Source organism: Struthio camelus, chromosome 24, assembly GCF_040807025.1.
Source record: "Struthio camelus isolate bStrCam1 chromosome 24, bStrCam1.hap1, whole genome shotgun sequence".
NCBI classification, from domain to species: domain Eukaryota; kingdom Metazoa; phylum Chordata; class Aves; order Struthioniformes; family Struthionidae; genus Struthio; species Struthio camelus.
In genome coordinates, this window is record NC_090965.1 from 10,170,709 (window position 1) to 10,180,787 (window position 10,079).

Sequence of the window (10,079 nt, forward strand, 5' to 3'; positions counted from 1 at the left end):
ATCTAGCTGCATATTATTACCAAAGGGGAGTGTTATGTGTCAGTAGTTGCTGATCTTATTTTACAGTGGCTTTTAAAAGTTTTTTTTTTTTTCAGAATCAGATGCTGTACTGGAAGAATCCCTCTAAACAGTTTTGCCCAAACGTGTGGAAAAAAAATTTTTTTTAAATCCTCCGATAAGTGTGATAATAATTATAAAGGATGATTAAGGCATTGGAGCATATGATAAATGAGGAGCGACTGAGAGGGCCTGGATTGTTTAGCCTGCAGAAGGGAAGGCCTGGGAGTATCAGTATGTATAAAATACCTGATGAGAGGGAGTAAAGAAAATGGAGCCAGGCTCTTCTCAGTGGCCTCCAGTGAAAGAACAAGAGGCAATGGGCACAAATGGAAATACAATAAATTTTGTTTAGACACAGGAAACTTTTTTCTTGTACAGGTGATTGAACACAGGAACAGGTTGCCCAGAGAGGCTGTGGGGTCTCCATGAGCCTCCTGAGCAACCTGCTTTGAGCAGGGTGATTAGACTAGGTGATCTCCAGAGGTCCCTTCCAACTTTAACCTTCTTTAAGGTTCTTCCAACCTTCTTTAAGAAAAGAACATCACCTAACCTATTTGGAATACTCTGTTGTCCACGATCGCATTCATCTACCAGTTGTTTTCCTCTCTTCTTCAGAGTCCCAGTAGTGTTTGCAGTTCTGTGCCTGAGAAGAAACCAAAGGGTGCTCTTATGTAAGCCGTGAACAGAGAAGGAGAAAAGAATGTGCTTGTCCTACAAATACTGCTTAAGCAAAAATGTCTTGAGGCCAAAAGCTATATATATTTGCAATGTAACTATGCAGAGTAAATAACCTATCTTGAACAACACAAATGACCTACCTTTTCTCTAACCTTTCCTTTTGGTTCATGTTTTCTAGATTTCCAGTCACTCCAGCTTTTCTTCATTTGTACTCCGTTTGTGGCCTAACCAGCGCCAAATGGAGTAGAAGGATTATCTTGAATGCTCTACAGACAGCTCTTGTGTTTATGCATTTGAGTATGATGTTTACATTCTTTATAACAGCATGACTCACATTTATTTAATGATTCACTGTAATCTCTAGATCTTTTTCTGCAGAACTACTAGCCACTTAGTTGCAGCCCTACACTTGTGCACGTGATTATACATACTTCTCAGCCTTGGTAGGATATTGTGTGAATATAGTCTTTTATTCTTTATAATACTGCAGAACGCTTCTGGCTTGCATGTATGTGTTTTTCTTTGTTTTGTTTTGTTGTTATTTGTAAATTTTATCCTCAGTATAGAGATTGTATATCTTACAATAACAGGAACTGAAATATTTAGCACTTTCCAAAGAAATATAATCAAGTACAAAGTGGTCTATCCTATGAGCCACAATAACAAATAAGATTCTGAAGTATTTTCAGGCCATAAATTGAGATTATTGGCATATGATATGCAACAAAGAGAACTGCTCTTTAAATCTGTGCTGGATAAGGAAATGCTGCAGCTAATCCTAGGAAAGAAAGGAGAACAGTCACCTATGAATCTACAAACTGAAGACATGAGAGCTATGTTTCAATCAATTGCAGAGAGACTTGAAAAAGACAGATTAGCTCTGAAAATTCAGCAGATGCGGTCTGTTTAAATGCAAAAGCTGGTGGCAAAAACCTTGTTCCTATGGCAACATGTCAGGATCTTGTTTCCGTTCATCACTGGAGTTCTGTAATTGGATGGAATTGGAAATAATTCCTCTACCAGAATCCTAGTCTTGTAGGAATCTGATTGTTTTTGTCTATTTTTATCAGCATCTCTTCCAATTCCAGTGTTGTTTGCAAGCATGAAGAAGTTTTCATTTTAATATCCAGAATGCTATATGCAGTGGAAACAAGACTTTCTCACCTGCTCTATAGGTTAACCTGCTCATAAGCTCTAAAAAATTTTCATTCTGTTATCTTACTAACAGAACAATAATGAGCAGGACTATCTTAGGCATTGATCAGGGAAAGAGAACTCTATTTAACTATTTTTTACATATTAATTCAGGCATGTACTGAATCTCTCTGACCCTTACAGTTTCAGAGATTCCTGGGTAATGAACCGAATAATTTTATGATTACAGTATTCTGTTTACAGATATCACTTAAAACACTTCTTGTGGAACATCAGCATACTGCTTTTCACTTAATGAAAGTGTAAATAACTGAATGTCAGTGAATGGATCGGTTTAATTAACAGAAAGGTTAAAGATAAATAATTAACAGTGTAACTGGCTGTTCCAGAACAGAGCTATGAAGCTGACAGCTGTAAAAGCACATTAAAAACGTGTATTACTGAATAGCCTGCAGGTCAGCAGGGGGCTGACCAAAGAAAGGGATCGATAAGCATCAGATATTTAACTATGAATTTTAGGAAACTGTATGAATGAAGCCTTGTGCACGAACAGGGATCCACACTGGACTTTGCTGTCAGTCTTTGTCTTGCTGCTCCCAGTATGTACAGGGATCTTGCTGCCATCAGGCACTTAGAGAGTAGTGAAAGAACTCTGCAGTCATATCTAGAAGGACAGCCAGGGAAAAGCTTTTCTGCCAAAATAATAGCTTGTGTAAATTACTGGAGAGATCTGAATGTGTATACCACTCAGTGAAGTTTAGTGCATCTTTGACATGGGCAGGCTGAGCAGATGGCAGCAAAGAAGAGGTAGTAGCAAAGAGGTTCTCTCTGTGTCCATGTTAGTGTGCAGCAAGCTTGAGTAGTAGGAGCAATATTCACATTAGTCTGCAGGTCCACTCAGGCTAATTTATCATACTTCCAGATAAATTAATTTTCATTCTTAATATTTTGTCAGATCTCTGTAATGCACTGTAGTGCATTCAGAGGCTGGGTAAAAAACCAGCAGCAGGAAACTGAGTTGCAATGAATAAATGCACTTCTAAAATTATACTGCCTGCTCCAGTGATGGAGAATTCCCAGTATTCAGCACACTCCACATTGGACTCTGTGTAATAACTCTAGTTCTCCATGACAGTAGGGCTCTGGACAGATGGAACTAGGGACACTGCATCTATGTAGTTGCCTTAACGACCAAATTTGCAATCACCCCAAAGAATGAAATCAGGTTTGTGTGACATGACCTATTTTATGTAACACCATGTTGACTGGCATTAATTATGTTCTCATCCTTTAATTCCTTATTGCTCAAATCCTGTATCAACTTTCTGTTATTTTACCTGATTTGTCAGGCTAGCTGGCTTGAGAGTTACATGGGTCAACTTTCTCTCTGTAAATATTGGCATAATATTAGCACTCTTATTAATGTTTTGAAATTTCCTCAGTATTCCAAGATTCATTAAAATTAGCATGAGCAAGCAAAAGATCTTTAGCTTTGGAATGTTGACTTTAAAATATTTATTCCTTATATATTACCCATAAAAAATATGAAATAAGTTGTATATGTCAATTAATCAGCTGCCACCTCTTCAAATGCAAGACTATTTATTGAAGACTGCACTTCCTCTGCATCGACAGCTTTGTTTTCATCTAGTAATGTCCTTTGACATTACTGTTGGCCTTTGTTGTGACAGGTATTTCCCAAGTTTCTAGCTTCTCATACCAGTTTTCTACATTTTCCCACTTCTAATAGTGATTGTCTTGTTTCCCCTTTTTTCATTGCTAGATGTAGCTTTTGCTGTTACATTCTCCTTTCTGTCTTCAGTATGATAAGAGTTTCAGTTAGCCCAGACCCAAAGCTGTGTGCAGCAGTCTGGAACAACAGGAAAATGGGGCCTAATATTATCCAAGAATTAGCTAAACACCAGTCCGGACTAACTGGATCACTCTTCAGCAGTCCAAAGTGGCCTTGCTTATCGGCTCAAACTCAACTTCTTCATATTTCTCATGGCCACATAAACCAGAAATACGGTTGTCCTGCATAAGACATACATCAAATCAAAGTCCAAATGGCAGTTCAGTGATTAGGAAATTTTCTGAGACAGTAGATGTTAGCAGAGCTGCAATGAAGAAGCATAATGAGAAGGCTGACTGGATGCTGAAGCAGCAGCAGAGGACAGTGGCCTTGTGCTGAAGACATGCATGCCAGCTACCTTTTCTCATTTTTGCTCTTCCCCAGGTGTCCATCCAAGCCCTCAACACAAAAATGGTTTCCCCCTTCTCTGGACATTTTGGTTTCGCTGATTGTTTGTGCAATATTTTGCTTCTCATTGTGCTACAAAGAGTGGTTTCTTAAAGTTTTACCCCTATCAACCAGTGTTTCAGAGTGAGTTACTTGTTACTTCAATATTTGGGTAGTAGTTTCAAGGCCAAATAATTTCTCTGTGTGGTTTTTGTTTTTTTTTTTTTTTTTGAGTAGATAAGTCAGGCTGTTCCTAGACCACATTGTAGAGCAATTGCTTTGATTTGAGATTTGTTATTTTATGTATATACCACTGCATCTCTCAGTTGTGTCTGCCTCGTAACAAGCGAACTGAGTAAGCCAGACTTTATTAATTTTCCCAAAACAAGAAGGTAGAATTAGTTGTGTGTGGTTCAGGATGACTCCATTTCCATGCTAGCCTCTCTGTCATGACACTACTGTTCTATGTAGCAATTAAACACATCAATAGTACCTTTTTAAAAGCAGTGGTTAATTTAAAAGCCTGAGGAGAGAATGACTGTTAAAATAATTAGATTTCCAGATCCAGTTTCCAGGTTAGGATATTATGGACACATTTGTTCCTATCACATTTGCTTTGTGGTTCAGTATGAATTTTCAATAGATGACTTTGCGATAAGAAAGCAGCAATTCAGATGCAATTATATAAACAGTAAGATCAACCTGGAATTAGCCAGGAGAGTATAAAGGACAGACGGAGCTTGTGCTGGGTCACTGCCTCTCCCAGCTCAAGGCAGAATCAAGTTCCTGTAATAGGGAAGAATTCAGCTGACAAGAGGTTAGTCTTTCCAGACTCATGTTGTTGCAGCTACAGGGTAAACTGGACTGTGTAATGGCTTTTGCTATGGGAAACTAGCAGCTGGAAGAGACTAGAGGGTGATGTCCAGGTGTTTGTAGACACTGTCATTTACAGTTTGTAGTTTAGAATCCTGGAATTGCCTTGGAGCTAATCAAAGCTTTGTTATCAGGATGCCCCAGCAGCTCTGGGAAAGGAAGTCAGCACAGCAGAGAGAGAAGGCAGGGATTCATTGATTTGAATTTTTTGCTGATGTTCCTTATTGTCATTTGCTTGAATCTATTATTTAATTGTTGGCATTGTTCCCATCTCTTCATGCCTCTAAGCCAGCTGGGGAGTAAAAAAATGCAGTAATATATCTGATATGCACAGCTGTTTCTTTTTCCCCCTTGAACATTTTGTAAGATGCTTTCTGTAGAAAAGTATTTTTAAGCCATTGAGATTTTTTAGCTCCTCTGGCTAATTCTGGAACTCATATTCTCTCACATATGTCACATTTTCAGATCCTTTTGCAGGGAAGGATAGGAAAACCTCATGTTATTTTTCTGTGTCAGCATTTTATCACTCATTAGTGAAAAATTCTACATAATGTGATTTAGTGGGAACGGGTGAACATGGGATATTGACCTAATGTTATTGGCCTGTTCATACTTTTTTTCTGTTCAGCAGTCAGTACTGTTTCAATTAAAGGTCTGAGATTAGAATTTTTCAGGCTCTAGCTAAAAAAAGGTTAAGATTACTTCTACTCTGCAACTACCATAACCATTCTTGTCAAATTCTGAGAAAAGGGCTGGAAGCAACATCTAATTTTGCTTTTTTTTTTCCCCCCTCCATCTAGCATGAGTCCGTTCTTTCTGCTGTCTCTCCTCTTTGGCCTGACTTTTGGTCAAACAGCATCACTTTGTGCTCCTTCTGAGTACATAATCCATGTGGAGAAAAGGGAATGCACCTACTGCCTGGCCATCAACACCACCATCTGCGCTGGATTTTGCATGACACGGGTACAAGGTGTTACTCTGTTTTAGGCAGGTGTTTCTGTAATGGCCATTACTGCAAAACAAATGCCTATTCTCACTTGTTCTTACTAGAAAATTGTGTGAAAATTATCCTAATCTAATGGTATTTGTCATAGATAGAAAAATCACATTGTTTTCAACTTAGCTTAAATTCTGAAGGTAAGAATGAGAAATGCCAAGCTTCCTGAACCAAGGAGTTTATAAAATCACTGGAGGGCCTCTGTTGTCAGTCTGTGGGGTCAGGATGGAGTAAGTGAGAAGCAGATTTTTTTTAAATTACTCCCTTATTTAAAGTAAATTATTTGTGTAACTTCTCCTCCCACAAATTTGCCATGTGGTAAAAGCAATGGCCACTGTTGTGACAGCTGGCTATGGAGAACGGAGAGTATCTTGCATACAGGCGTGCCACAGACTGTGCTTCAATTTCACTGTTCAACATAGCATTTTAAATTCCTACTGACTTTGGTCAGTAGGTAGCCAATACAGATTATAAAGCAGTGTTAGCTCTCTAAGCCAAGCAGTAGATTACAGTTAAAACCATAAAAGCAAAGTGAACATCTCTGCAGGGGCAGAGAGCTCCAATCACATGCAGATTCAAAATAACAGGTCTGAACAGAGGTACACTGGAAATACCTGAACTAGTCCAAGAGGGAAGAGGTTTGATTTCTGCATACTGGAGAAAATGTTGGAGGAAGTTTTTTGTCATTCATGTATGCCTAGGTGAAACAATGCATTTTTCTTTTCTTTGTAGGACAGCAATGGCAAGAAGCTGCTCCTCAAAAGTGCTCTGTCCCAGAATGTGTGCACATACAAAGAGATGTTGTATCAAACAGCACTGATTCCAGGCTGTCCTCTTCACACCATCCCTTATTATTCCTACCCTGTGGCTGTGAGCTGCAAGTGTGGTAAATGCAACACTGATTATAGTGACTGTGTTCATGAGAAGGTTAGGACAAACTATTGCACTAAACCACAAAAGCTCTGTAACATGTGAGCTTCCAACAGAATGTGGTAGAGATGTACCGCTGTCTGCTCACAACTAAACATAAATAAAAGTATTTCACAACAGGTTTGCAGCTTGGTGTGCACAAAGTTTTATTCTAAAGATGAATCGCTAGAGTTACTTTAATGAACTGGATAACCTGTGACATGCAAAGAAGCAGAATCACAGGATCCCAGGTTTGTATATTGAACCCACCTGTAATTTACTTGGGAGAGGGGAATTAATTACACGTATGTGTGAACTTTTGCTCATAAATGCCAGATATTATGTGAAGAGTTGCTCAGAAACAAAACACTTGATACATTTAAGAATAATTAAAAAAAGGCAACATGTAGACTTATTGTTGAACATTTTAATTAGATTTTGGCATACTCTTACAGCCTTCACATTGGCAACTGTATTTCTCCATATGTGTAGTATTAGCTTTTTCTGAAGACCCTTGTTTCAGTGTAGTCAACTTGGGCTAGCACATTTATTTGAATATCTACACTGCAGTTATGCATCATCACTAGCGTTGTGCAGACCTGTGCTCGTTAGTATTGCTGGGAGTACTTTCCATGTTTTTCTGCATTAGTGGAGTATGCCTCTTTTTTTCTGTTGTAGTACATGTTTTGAAAAACTTTCTCTGAGCATTGAAGGGGATCAGTTTCAGATCTTGACACGCTCTTCTCTGAAAGGGGAGAGTAATACCATCAAAGTCCAAGTGAAACTCAAAAAACTCTCTTTCCCCCCCCACAGGTCAGCTGGCCCATGCTGGGGGTGAAAGTGAGCTGAGCCCCATCCTATGTGCTGAACATGCACCGGTGAGAAGTGTTTACCCAAGAATAAGAAACTAAATGTAAGCTAATCAAATGTTTGGTTTTCCCTAAGACTGTTTGTTACCCCTCCTGTGAGTGCTACAGTTGCTTTAGAGCTGATGGCTCAGCAGCAAGCTATGATTATAACAGACTAACCACTGAGCGTGAGAGCTAGTTTCCAACTAGTTCAACAGATTTCAACACACAGCAGAAGAGCTTATAGAATCCAGTGACAGAGCTGCAACAGGAGTGGTGAAAAGGCAGTTTGGTTAAATTAACCCTGCCCAAGTAAACGCGACCTTTGCTAAACCAAAAGCACTGTAGGTAGGCTGGCAGGACTACAGCAGAGACATAAACAGGGCTGACCAAAAATAAATAAAATTCTCCATGCTTTCTTGATTGAGGATCAAGACTATCATTCTGCATGTCTTAGCAGTTACAGCTAGAAAATAAAATATGGCGTGTAAATAAATGAAATGTTAGCAAAAGGATTTTAATGATCTAAAACTAAACTATTTCAGCACTAAGGATTCGCAGCTCTGTACAGACACATTAAGAGGTTCCAAGACCTATTAAGTAAAATTTTTAGGTCATACGTGCCACTAAAGGGGTTAATTACTACTGAGAACTTTGTCTTTTATCACCCTCTCCCAGCCACCTGTTTTGCCTTGTACAGTCAATTACATCATTATAGCTCTCTTCAGTTGTTCAATGACTGCAAACGTTACTTTAGGAAAAAATAATTTTCACTTTTAAAATGGAGCATTAAATGAAACAGATTTATCCATGGAGATCCACATCTACAAAGCAGCACACGTCCTCTGTCAGTTATTCAGAACGAGACTTGCTTTATTTTGGCAAGTAACAGACCCAAAGCATCCAAGAGCCAGGAAGATGAAGACAGGCTTGCTACGCCCACCTTGAATCTCTACTTATTCTTACAGATGGCCGCTGTGCCCGCTGAGAATTAACCTGCTGATAACTCTCAGAGCCACTGCACATTTAGCTGTTGGCACAAGAGCTGATATTAGACTATTTTCCTGTTTATTTTTGTTTCTAGCAACAGTGATACCCTAAGAAGGCAAAAATCTATCACATAGCCACTAACATACTCCTCCTTTGTTGGAATTAATGGAAATATTCAATTTTGTTTGTGTGGGATTGCAATCCCATATGTCTGCTATATATTTTTTGACCTTTTAAAATTCTCATTTGTTAACTGCAAGCATCAACATTCCTTTTTGGGAAAAGCCTTGCTGTGCTGATGAATGCCAGTTAGACCTTAAAACAGTTTATCAAGAGTTACTCTTGCTTACTTTCTATGGAGCAGCGTGAAACACTACTCCATAGTAAAGCACAGAAACAAGTAGGGAACTATTGTAAAAAGTCTTTTACCATTTCAGGTGTTGACAGATAGAGCAGCCAGAGCCAGCCACATAACCAGCTAGGAAAAAAAAAAATCAACAGGGCAGGGCTTTTTTTCCATAGGTTTCTGTACAATTCAGTGTGCAAACAATGGGAAGTAGATGACAGAAAAAGGAACGTTCCTGAGAAAAGCATATGTTAAGTTTACATGGCATTCTGTAGTCGATAGATGAAAAATATTAAAATGTAAATAAGAAATGTACCATTACTATCTTGGCGAGACAGCCCTAAGAGTCTTGTAAAGTCCTTTCATGCCCTGTGGGTGCAGGAACTCAGTTGCTATGAGTGCATCATTCTCCCCGGCTTGACATTATGCACTTCAGTTAGGAGTGGGGTGATAGCTACAAACTCTCAGCCAGGTGTGGAACAGTAGAGCTCACTCACAAGGATGCAGAAATGAAGCCAAGTAATCTATTTCCCAACACTTTCTCCTGGAATTCCAGTTGTTGCTCTTCCTCAGTAAGGATGAAGCTGGAAGTATTGGATGTTCTTGCCACAACCACAGCAGTATCATCATTCACTCAAGCAATCTTGTATTAAAAGCTGCAAGTTACTAGCCTGCATCTCACTCAGATTAGGTACTGGCACTGACGACATCTGCAGCCCTCTCTCACCCCTTTCTCATCTGAAGATTTCTCTCTCCTCTTCCCTCTCTTGCCTATGTATGTGCTGCATTAAACAACACTAACTGCCTCAATACTGCTTTAGAGTTTTACATAAAAGTGTAAAAATGAGACCTTCTTAGCAGAGACCTAAAATGCATTAATATTTAGCAACAGGACACTTAAACACAAAATCTATGAGGATGATGAATAAATATTCAATTACCCACTTTCCCAGCAACCTAAACTGAATTTTCTACATCTCCCTG